Genomic DNA, 17,501 nt, shown 5'->3' on the forward strand with positions numbered 1-17,501 from the left:
AATACGTTCGTGACACAACTGACTTTAAGGAGGGCAGAATTTTTGAGTTTGGCCTGAAACAACTGGGGCATCAGGAGGTAGAGACTGAGCTGTCCTCCTCTGAACCAGATCTATCAGATACGGACACTCAGAGATATCCTCTTAGGACAGCTCGGAATAATAGGACCCAGGGTAAAGCATTTTCCCGGGGTACCCCAAGAGGGAGAACTAGGGGAAGAGCCCCCATTAGGGATGGTTTTTTAGGCAAGAGCCACCCCATCCTCGACTACCTGCACAGGGACCCCAGGGACAACTAACGCTGGGTGCTCCTTGTGTTGATGAGGAAATGCAAATTATCAATGTGTCTGGGAGAACCTTATCGCACTATGAGACTGTCGTTCTGAAAAAGGGTCTATCATTTATTCCCACTAATCGTTTTGATCTCTTTTCCTGGGTGAAGGACCTTAATTTATTTATTAGAAAATTGAAGTGGAGGAAGTTCTTTTGTACACATGATAGAAGACAATGTGCTGAACTTGGCATTCAGGAGGAAGATCTTGCAAATGTCAGGGTATTGCAGGAATTATTGGATGAGGGGCAACGGGGAGTGGGTGAGGGCCCCTTCACTGATCTGAGGGCTCCCTCAACCACCAATCCCCCAATCAATGACAACACTCTGCTGGATGTGTTTCTCACGGTTGTTACAAATCAACTGCAGAAACTAGTGGCAGATCAACATCCACATTTTAATCTGTCACGGGATGAAACACTTGCACTCAAGGTACTGGAGAGTGACACGGGGATCATAATTAAACCCTCGGACAAGGGGGGTAATGTTGTTGTGATGGACCGTGCGCAGTATGTCACCATGTGTCATAACATCCTGAAGGACAGACTCTGCTATAGCATCCTGAGTGCCAATCCTACTGCAAAATACATGGCTGAACTCAAAGAGATTGTGGGGGAGGCTAAACAAGCGAAGATCATTGATGCTCGAGAGTTGTCATTTATTGTGGGACAATGTCCTCAGATAGCCACTTTCTATAGTCTTCCCAAGATTCACAAGGGTCTTAGTCCATTAAAAGGAAGACCCATTGTTTCTGGGATTGATAGTGTGTCTCAGAACGCTAGCATCTATTTGGACAGGATTCTGAGGCCCTTCGTGATGGCACTTCCGTCCTATGTGCGTGACACAATGGAGGTCCTCAGGAAGCTTGAAGGGATCAAAGTTGAATCCAATGTCCATTTGGCAAGTCTTGATGTAGAGGCCCTTTATAGCTCCATCCCCCACTCTTTGGGATGTGGTGCTGTTGAATACTTTCTCAATGAGAGAGGGGCTCATTTTGGTGTGCATAATCAGTTTGTGCTCATCCTGTTGCGTTTTGTGTTGGAGCACAACTTCTTCATCTTTGAACATAAGTTCTTTCACCAGCTCAGAGGAGTTGCCATGGGTAGCCCATGTGCTCCTACCTATGCCAATCTCTATCTGGGCTGGTGGGAGAGAGAATTTGTGTTTTGTGACAGAATGGAGAAATATGTCTCTTCCATTGTGTTATGGTTAAGATTCATTGATGACATTTTGATACTGTGGTCTGGGACAACAGCAGAATTTGGAGAATTTGTCTCTATTCTGAACATCAATGACCTGGGTCTTTACTTTACCTCTGAAATCAAGGATAATCATATCACATTCCTTGACATCCAAATAGAGAAGACTAACCAGGGACATATCCAGACACAAATCTTTAGGAAAAGCACGGCCACCAATAGCCTTCTCAGATGGGATAGTTGTCACCCTAAACCCCTGAAGATGGGCATCCCAAAGGGTCAGTATATTAGAGCGAGGCGGAACTGTACCACACTGTCAGACTTTCAAATGTCGGCCAATGGTCTGAGAAAGAGATTTGAGCACAAAGGGTATCCCAGTGGTGTCTTGAAATCGGCATACCAACATGCTATTACATCAAATAGGGAGTCCCTACTGAACCCTAAAGTATCTCCAGAGAAGGACAACGTTATGAGGATAATTGGTACCTACGATGTTGCGCACGCTGAGGTTAGAAATATCCTTACCTCATACTGGGACATCCTTAAAGCAGACCCGAACGTAGGTGGTTTAGTTGGGGACCGTCCTCAGATCACTTTCCGGAGGGGCCGTAATCTTAAGGACAGATTGGTGCACAGCCATCTGAAGACACCTGCTGTCACCACTTGGCTTTCGACTAACGTCACTGGGTCATTCCAGTGTGGTAGATGCAAAGCATGTAGCTCTGTTTGGAAAAGCAAAATATTCAAAAGTACTGTGACAGGAGTCACGTTTTCCAATAGGTCGTTTATCAACTGCCTCACCAAGGGGGTGGTGTACCTGATTACGTGCCAATGTGGCATGCAGTATGTCGACAAGACAATAAGGGAGTTCAGACGCAGGATTCGGGACCATATTTGTGACATTCAGAATAAAGCTGACACCTCTGTTTCTCGACATGTATGGGACCACCACAAGGGAGACCCCTCCTCTATCAAGTTTCAAGGTATAGAACATGTCAGTATTCCTGCCAGGGGAGGTAATTGGGACAGACGTGTTCTACAGAAGGAGGCCCAGTGGATTTTCAGGATGCAAACCATCAAGCCACTGGGCCTCAATGAGTCTATATCCTACCTTCCGTTTTTATAAATTGCCTTGCCCAACTACTGTATCTCTGCATGTTTCTTTCATTGATATGTAATGGGAGTGCTTATGAGCTCGTTCCTGTACCGCTTTCAGCGTTCTCTCCTGTACTGTTTACCTACATTGGATCTGATGATCCATAGTTTGTCCGATCCTGACTATTGATACACTACTTTGTGGGCTTTTGTGCTTTGTTTTACTCATTAGATCACCTGTCTTGCACACATAGCGCTTATTCCAGCGTTGGTATCGGCGCTGTATGTTCTGGCCACCTTTAGCTCCCCCTTGTTACCATTGATGCTTTATGCATCTTTTTCATAGGCTGCGTGGTTACTATGGATCCGCCCCCTGGAGGGGCGTGTGTTCTCACACGCCTTATTCCTTCATTGGACGGCCCGATACTACGCAACGCCCCTATGGGTTGGGCTTGGGTGAATAAAACTTCCGAGTTTCCACGGCGCGCGTCAGACCACCATCAGATGTCTCATATGCGCCGTTACACTAAAACGAACAGCTGAATATCAGCTGACAGGCAACTGTACGTTAATTAATTCAGGCAACTCGTACCCCTGAGGACGCTCCCCTACAAGGTGCAGAAACGCGTTGGGAGTGTGCCTGTTAACTAATCTGTGGCAATCAGATCTCATCAATATTTGCCAAGCACTCTGAGTCAGTTTTTATGTGATCGTTTCACCTGTGATATAATCAGGCATCCATGAATGGGTGCTCGCTGATTATTTATCTTTTTGTCACATACATCTCAGTCTGCGCTCTTGATCTGGTTGCCAACGCCTGTACCTGGATCTTTTGGCACTCTGTGCCCTACCAATTTTAATAAATACTTTGTTAATAAACAATTATTTTAAACGTTTATACAGGCAGAATAATTAGATCTATTATGTTGGGTTATAAAATGTCTTGCAACATTGGAAATGTTTGCAATGTTTGGATTTTTAATATAACCCAGATGTTCCAATATTCTCACTTTAAATTTACGGCTAGTACATCCTATGTACATGAGATTGCATGTGTTGCACTCTATAATGTAAATTAGTGCTTCACTATTACAATTGATGTGATTTTGGATTGTGAAATTCTTTACATTATCTGAGTCTCTGAAAGTTTTTGTAGGTTTAGCATATGAGCAAACTTTGCAAGGATGTGAGCCGCATCTAAAGAAACCCGCATAATGAAGCCAAGTGGGCTTTAAAGTATTTAGCGGAAGAATAGAGGGAGAAAGAACATCACCTAAAGAGGGAGCTTTTCTGGGTACTACTTGACAGCCGTCCTTCAGGATATCTGACAAGATGTCGTCATCCATAAGTATGACTAAGTTTCTTTGAACGATTTTCTTAATGGCATTGAACTGGGTACTGCACTGTAACACCAGAGTGGGTATATTTCGGATGATATTTTTGTTACATTTTGGTTCAAGGAGTAGATTTCTAGGTTTATGCTTTACAATAGAGGATGCTCTTTTTAGGGTCCATTCTGGGTACCCTCTCTTTCGTAGTCTCCTTTGTATTTGATGTTGGTCCACTTGGTAATTGCTATCATCACTACAATTTATTTTGGTCCGGTACATCTCACCCACAGGGATTGATGATATGGTCTGTTTGGGATGACTGCTTGTTGCATGCAGGACGGTGTTTCCTGAGATGGGTTTGCGATAGGTTTTAGTGTTAATTATTTCTCCTGATTGGCCTGTGAGTTCTAGATCTAAGAACTGAATAGTGTTTTTTTGGACCAAATGAGTAAATTTTAAGTTAAATTGGTTGTCATTCAGATAGTATATAAAGTTAGGGATGTCTGATATTTTGCCCTCCCATATAAATAGCAGGTCATCAATGTATCTTGAATACCAATTGATGAATCTGCCAAAGGGATTAGCACTAGAAAAGATGAACAATTCTTCCCACCAGGCCATCACAAGATTTGCCAGAGAGGGGGAGAACTTGGCTCCCATTGATACTCCAGTCAGTTGTAAGTAAAATGTATTATCAAATTTAAAGAAATTGTGTGTCATAAGAAACGTGAGTACCTCAAGTATGAAAGATTGTAATTCATGGCTATAGGTACTGTGTCTGAGTAGATGATGTTCTAGTGCCCTCTGAGCTATATGGTGAGGAATACTTGTATAAAGAGAGGTCACGTCACAGCTCAACCATGTAAATTCATCTTTCCACTTTTTATCTACAAATGAGCATAAAACATCTCTTGTGTCACGTAAATGACCCGGGGTTTTTACTGCTAGAGGTTGTAGCAGGGAGTCTAACCATTCCGAGAGTTTGTCTGTCATTGAACCTATCCCTGACACTATGGGACACATGGGAGGAGGAACTATACCTTTATGTGTTTTGGGTAATGCGTGCATGATTGGGATAGTAGGGCATTGTACAGTGATATATTCTGATTGTTTTTTTTGTCAGTACACCACTATTTAGCCCATCACTTATAAGTTTGTCAAGTTTCTTTTGAAACATGGTGGTTAGATTACATGTTAATTTTTTGTATGTGTCTGTGTCTTCCAACAACTTTAAAATTTGACTTTTATACATTTCCCTGTCTAGTACGGTAATGCTACCCCCCTTATCCGAAATTTTAATCACAATATCGTTGTTATTTTTCAATGATTGTTTTGCCCTACTAAGAGCTTTAGAGATGTTATAGTCCCTTTTGCAGTGCTTGGACTTCTCGGATAGTTGTTGTAAATCTTTCTCTATTGCCCATTGGTACCTATCCATGGAGTCGGTTCTGGATGCCAAAGGGTAGAAACTCGGATTTTTTGTGACAAAGTCCGTTGAGAGACTGATGTTCCGTACAGGAGGTTGGGAGTCCAAACTTTCTAGACATTGGATAGTCCTGTGTTCTTCAAATGACAGTGATCTATGATCATGGGAATTGATATTCTGCTCTTGTTGATTAATTTCTTCATTATCCGTTATTACTGATAGTGGGTTATAGAAATGCCTTTTAAATGTAAGGTTTCTGACAAACCGGTTGATATCCAAAAGCGTGTTAAAGGTATCAAACGTACGATTGGGGGCAAAATTAAGGCCCAAAGAAAGGACTTTGACGTGGTCTGGAGTTAACTCAGTTGAAGAGACGTTAATCACACTTATGCTGGATAAGGGTTCTTGCGATTTCGCAGGCGGCGGTTTTGTTCCTGATCCCTTTGATTTATGTTTCCTGCCGCCCCTCCTTCCTCGTTTTTTGAATTCTTGACCTTGGTAATTGGTTGATATATTTGGGAATAAGAATTCCTGGAGTTATCACTGTCTGAGGTTCCATTTATCCCCTCAAAAGAGTCTGGTTCAGAGGAGCTGAAACTGACTCTATTCAGACTAGTATTTCATCTCCTCTCTTGTCTGCGGTTTTTAAGAATAGGCTTAATTTTATGTCGTTTGTTTCTTCTGTTTCATTGATATACTTCTTTATTTGAATAGTCTCTAAGATCTCTTTGGAACTTGTTCTTTTTAGTTTCAGCTATAGATTTATTTAGTTTTTCCAAATAAAGAGAGGTACGTTGTTCCAATGAAATGAAAGCAGGTGAGCTGGAAAAGGCATTCATTTGTTCCTTCAGTGAGAAAATATCTGTATCCAATTCTGTCAATTTGGCCTCCTCATGACTGGTTATTAATTCCATTAATTTTATGGAACATTCAGATAGTATAGAATTCCATTGTGTGTTGAACTCTTCAGAATAAACAAACGTAGGGCTTTTTCTTAGGCGTAAGCCTCTTGGGATCATCTGTTTCGTAATATAATTACGTAGGGTAGTCAGGTCCCACCAGATTTTGGCCTCCTGCACTGATAGGTTTCATGCATTTGTCGGGTCATACTATTCTGTACGATGTACATTATTTCCACCTGTTATAACATTTATGGGTAAGAAAATAATATTCATGTCTGCCCCAAACACCTAATTATAGTAATCTTCTCAATTTAGAATTTATTTTAAATTGTTTGAAATATTGAATTTTTTAGCCTATTATACATATTTTTAATTTCTCGATGTGAGCATTAAAGAGGTTTATATCCGTCAGCCTTACAAATTAAATATTATTTCATTAAACTACAACTAGAACATTTGGTATTTCCATCATTTTTGGACATGTTCAGTGTCCATGATATGATAAACATGACAACTACTATAGAATAACAACATAACACTTTACCGGCGTTTCAGTTCAGCACCATTCTGCTGGACAGCTCCATTACGATACATAGCTTCCATTCATAAATTGCTCAAGCCAGTTGTGCGCCCTCTTGTGTTCAAAAACCAATATGCTGGATAGCATTACCTTGCTCATCCAATAGCATTACCCTGCTGAACTAGTTGCAGCTACTAGGTTTAATTACCACCTGTAGGTAACCGGATATAAACCTCCCCCTGATAGTCTGTCATTTAACAAAAAGCCATGAGGAAGGACGCGGTGTGCGTCTGAAACACGTAGGCACCTTCTATCTATCTCTAAGTATTACACTCGGGACTGATCGTGTTTTAATACTCCAAATAAAATTGGAACAATGTTCTATTTTAACTAACTGCGCTGGATCCTCTATTCTTTCGTTTTCTTGCATTACAGCCTAATGTCAGCTGTAAGATACTGCTGACATCCGGCGATGATGGCACCGACTCAGCTTCTGAGCCGATGCCATGCATTTGTCGTATGGCTGCAGCAAAATGCGGGAAGCACTAGCTTACCATGACATATCCATCCGGCAAATGTCGGGAAGGGGTTATTTGCATTGAGCAGCAATACGTCACCCCAACTGTACCAAAACTACTCCAAAAGACCACATCTTTGAGAAGACCACCCATGGTTTTTCTATGACTTATTATAAATTTTCTTCTATCATATTCAATTTGGCTATTTCATTGAGATAACAACGTTTTAGAAGACAACTTTTCACTAAAGTGTCGGTGGGTCGTTTCATCAACAACATTGGTCATTGATGCAGTAAGTAATACTTTAAACATCCACATTGAGGTTTACACTAAAGACATTTTCTGCGATCACCTGCTAGCAGAAAACGTGTAGATAACTGACAGCAAAGCAACATCTGGTGGCCTTGATGTGTTTTACAGTATGTGATGTACTGTGCCTAGAAGAGCTGGGTTATTACAGCATTATTAGTAGTAGAATCGGAGTTGGCCGCAAATTACAGTTAAATAGAAGCGTTACCTGCAAACTCAGAGGTGACGTCAATGATACTCAATAGGAGACACCTGCAAGGAACATTGAGAATATCGGGAAAACTAAGAGCATTTGACAAGGTTGCTTGGATCTTTATTTCGAGAGAGAACATTACTCACCCATGATTTATGGTAACACCGCAAATCGCACCCATCTGTGTTGCTGTCAAACCTTGGCCGTAACCTTTTAGCCACATCAAATGCTGTCATATGTGGTCTAGTCTTTCAAGATGATAACTACTTATATCCACTTTAGATAGTTAGATGAATGAACAGGTCACTGACTCCCACAAGATCAGCACACTCCTCTCCTGCTGCTTGGATCTGTCCAATGATCTGATTGGCTACTATCCCCACCCTCTTCCAAATACTGTAAATACTAAAGAAAATAAACAAAAATGTAATTGAAAACTAATGAATGTGTCGCAATCAAAGCACAATACACAGAAATGAGTATAAAAAACATGTTAATAATGATTCCAAAAACAAAATCTTTAATGTTTCATGAAAATGGAATTTTAGGAAACGTCGGTCACTTTAAGGTTGTCATGACTACTATCCAACCTTCTGGATGGTCCTGGATTTTGATGCAGAGCCGATCTTATTTCTCTGTCTGCGTCCTATGAGGGCTAAGGGTGGAGTTTTCAAATCTGTTCAGTTTTCTCATTGTTGTTTGTGATTTCATGTGTTTGCATGTTTCTGATCAAGCTTCTGTATCACCTTGACTGTTTGGACTCTTTGAACTGGTCCTCGACTTTGTCTTTGGATTTTCCCTCTGCTCACAAATTTGGACATTCTGCTCTTGGCTGGTTTTGACCTCTGCAAGTCCTGGAATTCTTCTGTTTTGGGATTTGGACTTTTAGTATTTCCTGGTTGTGAACTCCGCTTGCTGTTTACCCTCTATCTGTCTGGTTTCCGTTCTGGCATTGCCTGCATTGCACCTCCTGTCCAACACTGTATTCCATAAAAGCAACCTGGGTTCTATGCAGCCAAATCCAACCTGCCTTGAGGTGGGCTCTGGTGAAGACCATAGAGTAGCCTTAGACTATGCTGACCAGAGTGGTGATGGACTTGAGGTAGCTAATTTACCTGCACACTTCATCCAGACGGTCTCCAGCTGCCTTTGGGGAATTTATCGTATAGCAATTCCATAAACTTGCACTCTGGGGAATTTCTCAAGTAGTGATTTCTTGACATTTAGTCTCCCTTGGAAAGGGGAGGCCGTCTCAGTGCCAGGATAAATGGAGAGCAGAAGACAAGACACGACTCAAAAAGGAAGGATCCTTCTGTGTGACACTAAGTTTCATTAGAATTCAAGAGAATTACTATCCCCAGAAATGATCCCAATCCTCTCATGTATGATATAGGAAAATATTGTTCAAATCCTAAAGAATAACACGATGCAAACCGCACTCCCACTTACAGTATATATAATATGAAACTCTACATGCAGTGATATATTGTATCTTTTTATTTTATTTGTCACCATACACCATGTAAGAATTTCATATCTGTGTGCATCATAGGAAAGTCGCCATCACAGCGAATAATATTGTGTCCAGTCATATAGAGAGGGATACGGACACTATGGTGAAGAAAACTACAGGGGCGGCTTTGGATATGTTCTATGCATAGGGAAATTTATGTATCAATTTCTTTCGGTTACAATATCTCTCCCACAGCGTTACCTTAAAGAGGCTCTGTCACCAGATTAAAAATGCCCTGAACAACGTGATCTCGAGAGACCACGCTGTGACGTCACTTCCGCCCACAGGTCCTTCGCCTCTAGGGAGTTCTATATGCTTACCTGCACTGTGTGATGCTGCCTCCTCCGCTGCTGCTGCTGCAGATCCGACGACTGTAACTTCTCATACACCTGGAGATAATCTATGTTCAGTCTTAAAACGCAGGGATGAAGGACCTGTGGGCGGAAGTGACGTCACAGCGTGGTCTCGCGAGATCACGCTGTTCAGTGAAACCATCTTGGGTGTAATGAAGAGAAGTGTATGATGCTGATTGGTCAGCGTCATACACTTCTTTGTAATACGCCCACTTGGGCATTAAGAAACTAATTTGCATAATTGTAATAAAGGTCATAACTTTGCTGAAAAAAGATTGTTTCTCAAAATAAAAACCACTGCTGTTAACTACATTCCAGCGCCCATAAAATGATGTAGGAGATAGGGCATTTTTAATCTGGTGACAGAGCCTCTTTAAGGCCTCCTTCACACACAGAAAATTTCTGTCATTTTAAACTGCACCGAAACGCTTCTAAAAACACCAGCGTTATTAAAATGAAACAAGCGGTTTTTTTAAGGCGTTTTTAGTGGCGTGTTTATGTGGTGTCATTTTGTACGTGCTTTGTTTTATGGCATTTTTGAAGTCTTATATAGAATCTATTGAAAAAACGCCTGAAAAAAACGCTATACCCAGAGTGTGTGGAAAAAAAATGCCACTGATCACAAAATTGCCTCAAAAACGACACAAACCAGAACGCAGTTGTGTGTAATGCATTTGATATTTTACTACAGACTTTAATGTAACATCTGCCGCACTTAATACAGCAAGAAAAAACACCACAGAAACTGCATTAAAAACACCACAACGAAAAGCACAAAAACGCAGCAAAGCGCTGTGTGTGAATCCAGCCTAAAAAGGGTTGTCTGGGATTTGGGAAAGGAAAACCCCCTGCTCCCCAAAACAAATTTAGGGTGAAGCAAGTAGCGATGACTGGGTAAGGTCTGCAGGAAATGTGCATGTGAGGGCAGGTTCACACCGCAGATCTTTAGGCTGAAAATACGAGGCTGAGATTAAAAGAAGACAGACTCTGAATCCGGACGTTTTTACAGCTGATATTCCAATCATTTATTGAGCGTATTTTGAGGCGTATTTTCAGAGAGTTTTTTAACCCCTTAATGACCGCCGATAAGCCTTTTCACGGCGGTCATTAATGGGCTTTATTCTACAGCGCCGCCATTCCGCGTCGCTGCATTAGAATAAAGTAGACAGAGCAGGGAACTGTCAAAGCTCCCTGCTCTCAGCTGCCAGAGGTAGCTGAGGGCTGGGGGCGTCCCTGCTCGACCGGGTGAGATCGATATTAGTATCGATCTCACCCGTTTAACCCTTCAGATGCGGTTCTCAATAGCGTGCACCGCATCTGAGTGGTTTTGGAGAGAGGGAGGGAGCTCCAACTCATCCCACTGACACCCGGTGATAAAATCGCTGAGTGTCTGTGTCTCCGATGGCAGCCGGGGGCCTAATAAAGGCTGCCAGGTCTGCCTGTAATGAATGCCTGCTAGGTCATGCCAGAGGCATGTCCTAGCATATGCCTGTCCATTTTAAACGGACAGGCAATAATACACTGCAATACAAAAGTATTGCAGTGTATTATAATAGTGATCGGAGGATCACATAGTGAAGTCCCCTAGTGGGACTAGTATAAAAGTAAAAAAAAGTTGAATAAAGTTAATTAAAAAAATGTGAAAAAAAAAAATGAAAAACCAACTTTTTCCCCTTACAAACTGCTTTACTATTAAAAAAACCCACAATAAAGCAAAAAAGATGCACATATTTGGTATTGCCACGTCCGTAACGACCCCGACTATAAACATATTACATTATTTAACCTGCACAGTGAACGCCGTAAAAAATAAAATAAAACACTATGGAAGAATTGCTGTTTTCTGTTAATCCTGACTTAAAAAAAATGTGATAAAAAGTGATCAAAAGTCGCATTTACTCTCAAATGTTACTAATAAAAACTACAAGTCGCCCCGCAAAAAACAAGACCTTATACAGCTATGTTGACGCAAAAATAAAAAAGTTATAGCTCTTCGAATGTGACAATGGAAAAATGTAAAAAATGGCTTGGCCATTAGGGCCCAGAATGCAAGCAGGGGGAAGGGGTTAAAGTGTCATGGGAAAAAAGAAAAATCAGCTTCTAAAATGCTTCCGAAAGGGACGTGTCCCTTCTTTTTTATAAAGCGTAGTTTTACGTGTTTAATAATTCAGCAGCAAAAAAATACACCTCATATGAGCTGCGCGGTGTATTTCCTATTAATATTAATGGGAAGCGGTTTGCAGGCGCATTTCAAGTGTATTTTGGAGCGTAACACGACCATTTTACGCTCTGACATACGCCTGAAGATGAGCCGTGTGAACACGTCCTTTATATGTAAGCTGGGAATACTCCTTTAAGACCCATTTACACCGATTTTGTATCCCTAATAATTCCCAATATCGGTGGCGGCATCTTCAAATAAAATGACCTCCTGTGACCGCACAATCACCATGACGTAACTGTACATCATGGTGGCCTTATGTAAGACAATCCATGGTGCACAGTTATGTCATGGGGGCTTAAGGGGTTAATGTTATGGCTGAACGGTGTATAATCATCAAGGGCTTAATAATAGGGGTTACAGAGGTAAAAGTCTCACCGGGGGCTTGTGCCTGAGGGGGCTTAAGAGAAGACATAAATATTATAAATGGCGCACAGTCTATAAAGATAGTCGCCTATTGGTCAGTGGCTGTAGCGTCTCCGGAATAAAGAGAAAACGTTATTTGAAAATGAGGTTGTAATGACGAGACGACCACTTTACAGACAGAAGTGACAGTTTTACACATAATTCCAATTTATATAAGTGACACTAATGATATAATTGTTCTGCAATATGTCCCCTTCTATGTACAGATGTGGAGATCTTTAACTTGACTTTTAATGCATTAAATACACAGCGCCGCGGCAAGAAACTTTAATTTCACTTTTTCAATGGTTTTCAATGACTTAAAGAGGCTGTGTCACCGCATTCTACGTGGCCTGTCTTCTACATGTGATCGGCGCTGTCATGTAGATCACAGCAGTGTTTTTTTATTTAGAAAAACGATCAATTTTGACCAAGTTATGACCTATTTAAGAAAGTTATTAGCATAAATCTAAATGCCTAACTGGGCATTTTTTTTTAGCTTTTGACCAAGTGGGCATGTATCTTCCATGCTTATAAAACAGCAGTCCCATGTAACGCCTATATCCAGTGTATACACAGACAGTCTATCCAGGCAGTAGGAGATAATCGATGATGTAACCGATACTGCAGCCGCTTATGATGTCACTGATGATGTCATAGACAGTACTAGTCGCTAGGTTCTATGTGCAGCTGGATTCCACTCACTTTGCACTTGATATTTGATCAGTGTGTTTCCTACAGATCAGGATTGTTGGCCTTTTTCTCACATTTTTGGGAATAACATTTTGACCAGGACTGTGATTGACTGTGATTGACAGGTAAGAGGCAGCATTTTATTATTTATCAGCTATAATATCAGTGTTATTAATTATACATGTTACTGGATACATGAAATATCTACGCTCTAGAATTCTCATATAAGACCAGATTCACACTGGACATTACTGCAGCAATTTATAACCAGCATCTCACCACAACTATATGATTGTAGAAGGATTTTTTTTTTCCTGTAATTGACAGGGTTGTTTTTTGTTTTTTTTTCAAGTTCCAGTAAAATGTTTCTATGAACAAAAGTAAAACTGAACATGTGGATTTTACATTCAGATTTCGAGGTTATTTATTTCCCCATTAAAGTTACAATTTATTATTTCCTGAAAATTACAGCAGTCAGTACTGTGTGAATGGAAATGTGAATTCTCAAGTATTTTCTAGGACAGACATGCCAGGAGAGACGTCAGATCCTCGATAATTTTATATGTATGTTCTGTCCTTTGTATAAAATGTCTTATTTACCTTTTAAAGGGATTTTCCATAACTTTATTATTAATAGTAAATATCAGATCAGTGGAGATCTGACTCCTACTACCCCCATGATCAGCTGAGTAAAGGGGCCGCACCACCCTGGTCAGCCACATGTCCTCTTCATTGTTTACCAGGAAAGCTCCATGCATTTGGTAGTGGCTGTGCTCGGTATTGCAGCTCAGAGAGAACCAACTCTGGATTGGGGCCCCCTAAACCCTGTTCTACCTTTTTGTGTTCCGGCTGATTTCCTACTATGAAGGGGAAAAGCTCCATAGAACTGAATAGTAGTTACCCAAACAGCGTAGCTCGCATGCTATGCTGCTTCCGTAGCTGCCATTCACTACTATGGGAGTTAGAGCAACAGCGTAGTTCAGCGAGCTACGCTGTTTACGTAACTCCGACCATGTAATCTGTAAGTGGCCGGGAATTCGTGAGCACAAAATGCTAGAACAGGGTTTAGGGGGCCCCATTCTAGAGATTGGTGTACAGATGGGACCCGCATTTATCTGACGTTTATTACATATCCTGTGGTTACGTCAAATATGTCGCTCATGGGAAAACTCTAACATACTGTACACGTTTCTTACAGGATGGCGGTGACGGACACCTCTGATATATGTCATATGTTGGTCATCTGTCACCTATAGACGTCAATGTTAAATAGTGTATACGTGTAATGTATAAGTGTAACCTCTGGTAACATGACAACTATTATTGTATCTATCCTGTGATCAGAGGTTTTGTATCTTTTTCTTAGATCTTGTCTGAACAGATCCCTTGATTAGTCCCAGAACTGCTGCTGCCGGGACAGAGTCCTGAATACAGCGCTCAGGTATTGATCTCTCTTTCCTGTAATTTACCTTTCCTGCATATTACTCACACACGTCCCAAATTATCTGGTCAGAAAACAGACGGCACCTTTGTGTATGACTGAAGCCATTCCTCCATGTCACATAGGCAGATAGATCCCTGACACTTGGCGGCAGTCATAGTTATCATGAACACTCTTATTCTACTGACACCAAGAAGTTCACCAAACAGTCACATAATCTTACTCCTGGATATAGAGCCGGACATAGAAGACTGAGGTCCTCATAGCAAAGATCAAACTGGGCCCTCCATTATGGGGCCCAATGTAGCTACTGAGGAGAGCCGGGTGTGATGTTTGTTTACCTCTCCATTCCCTTCCCATGACCTTTGGGACAATTCTCCACCGCTTTGCTTGCTGCCAAAGTAGTTCCTCTGGAGAGCGGAGTCCTGCACAGGTTGTCACCACCCAGCCGCAAAGAAGAGAGGACCAACTCCATTACCTGCTATATAGTGATACCAAATCCACTGCTGTCTAAATCTATAACTGTCAAATTGTATTTTCCATGAAGTGTAATCTTATATTCTAATATTTTATTACAATTAACCTCCAATCCCAGGGATGATGGTTTATCTCTTCTATGTATATAATACTGGTCATATGTTCTGGACTTGTCTGTTCTTATGACGAGTAAATAATTGCATTTCCCATAAAATTATAATGCTGGAGCATCTCCTCTTAGCACTCTGAATATTTCCATTCCTCTATAATTCCGCCTGGGAATTTTTGAATATGGGGGATACAATATCTCTTGTCTATAGGATGTGTCCCTAAACATTATGAAACTGTCAGCACTCATTGTATAGTATCAGACCATGGCCATTGAGAAAAGAGAATAACGCCACCCAGTTGTCAATTTCTTCTTACATTTCCAGGATTAATAAAAAAGTAACAGCCCAATGAAGAGCTCTGTGATGGCCTCGGGTCCAGGTGTAGGAGGGCTGCTCCAAAAATAAGGAGAGCGCCCAACTAATGCCCAGCATATAAAGTAGGAGAGTGCAAGGTAAGTGCCGAATATTTCTTTATCTCTACACACGTTATATCACATATATACTGGCTGGATGGTTTATAGCAATAATGGATATTTTCTCCAAGAGCCCAATTTCAGTTTTCTCACATTGTCCCTCAGAAAACAAGGTTGCTCTTCCTAATATTCCTCGCTTCAATGCTGGGGGTGGTAGATGGAAGAATAGAAAAAAATGTCCCCCACAAAATGTAGTGACCGCTTATTACTGACAAGCTACAAACCTGTAATATATTAGGAACAGAGACCAAGAGCCTGGAAACCCGGTGTGGTCAACTATGGCATCCAGTCTAAGCTGCCACCCAAACTTATATATTGTCAGGTAACCCGTTGCATGCCCAGAATATTCATTACATGTATCCACATTATATGTGTCCAGAGACACCACAAAAGAGAGAAGAATCAGAAACTCCACAGTTCTCTATAGTTTCCCTTAAGTTTAGGCTTATATATGATTATATAGAGACATAACTATAAGCTCCGGGGCCTTGGTGCCAAATCTATACCAGGTCCTGCCAACTATCATATACCATATATAATCTGCACTCCCACAGACACAACAGGCTTTATGTAAGATGGGGTCCTGGGCAACAAGTAAAGTAGGCTCACCCACCCACCCCATCCCACAGGGTCATGTTTCTATACAGTTTTTTATATTTATCTGGTGTTCTAGGGCTGTGAAAGGGTTCAGTGTAAATTCACTGGTGGTTTAAGACAGTAAAGGGGAATTTTTTTTTCATTGTATGGTGGTCTAGGGCAGTCAAGGGGGCGACAAGTAAAATCAGGATTCCTCCAGGTGATAGCGGCATTGGGGATTTGTTCAGATTGTGACCCCCTTATGCCAGTCATGGACACCAGGGCCTGTGTGTGACTACAACCTCTTCACCCCTATAGTTATGTTCCCTGGGTCTATGTTACATTACAAAATGTGTTCAATGTCTGACTCACCCTGTGATAGATAATGACATGTGTGACAGTAAATATATTATTATACATTATAGATATGGGGTTATTTTATGTATATGCAGTAAAGCCATTATGTATATTACAGACATATAAAACATGTGAATATGTGGCACCAGTGACAGCCGACATGCTAGAAGATCCACCGTATATATGTAAGTATTATAGAAAATAACAACCTATAGAAATTCTATAATGTGATGTCATCCAGAATGTTCCTATAGAGACACATGAGAGGCTGCGGGAACAAATTCCCCAATGTTGTCAATTGACTGAACATATATTTGTTGATATGATGACCCATACTAAGCTCACATCATAATTTTAACTTTTCGTTCCAGAAAACCTTGGGATCGGCTGCCTGCTGCCAGGGGGACTCTCTGAAGTAATATTTCATCTATATGAGGTATATCCATCTTTAGTTACTATATATAGGGATGGGGATCGTGTAGGTAATGGGTTTCTTTGTATAGTATGAAGATGGCCATATGACTGGCGGTGCCATGTAGTCTAGGGGGGACACGTAAGGGAACAATAGGGAACGGTTTTGGCCTGAAGATAGATTTAAGGTAATTGGTTGAGGGGACTAGGGGTACAGTAAAGTTAATTGGGGATTAGGGGTGGAGCAGTGCTGGGGGATATAAGGCACGGTCACCCTGCCAAGAGCACTTGCCACACATTATTGCCTACAAGAAATTCATTAGCCCAAACCCTTACATGCAATCTAATAGACATTAGGACGCTACTAGTTACTTTCGGGGTGGCAGAGGGCCCCCTGACCTGCTGGGCCCCAATGTAACCGCACAGTTCTCACATATAGTACGTCCGCCCCTGATTTATGTTAGAAAGTCATATGGGAGAAGCCCCCTGACCGGTTAAATACCTAGGCCAAATGGGCAAACATCTTGTAATAGCCACTGATTCCATGTCATGTAACTGCTGAGGACTTGTACTATATAATATTGTATATTGTAATGTCGTGGTGAAGGAAAGGTACAGGGTTCAGGAGTCATCTCTACTACTTGGCGTCT

The 17,501-nt window shown here is 41.3% G+C and overlaps 1 long non-coding RNA gene across 1 annotated transcript; it reads left to right on the forward strand.

The window, feature by feature from the left end:
* Positions 1–14,372: 14,372 nt before the first annotated feature.
* LOC142660550 (uncharacterized) lies at positions 14,373–17,085 on the forward strand. The gene is made up of 4 exons (XR_012850521.1): positions 14,373–14,447; positions 15,359–15,486; positions 16,559–16,625; positions 16,812–17,085. It is a non-coding gene; the product is annotated as an uncharacterized LOC142660550 (long non-coding RNA).
* The last annotated feature ends 416 nt before the right edge of the window (positions 17,086–17,501 follow it).

Source organism: Rhinoderma darwinii, chromosome 9 (assembly GCF_050947455.1).
Source record: "Rhinoderma darwinii isolate aRhiDar2 chromosome 9, aRhiDar2.hap1, whole genome shotgun sequence".
NCBI classification, from domain to species: domain Eukaryota; kingdom Metazoa; phylum Chordata; class Amphibia; order Anura; family Rhinodermatidae; genus Rhinoderma; species Rhinoderma darwinii.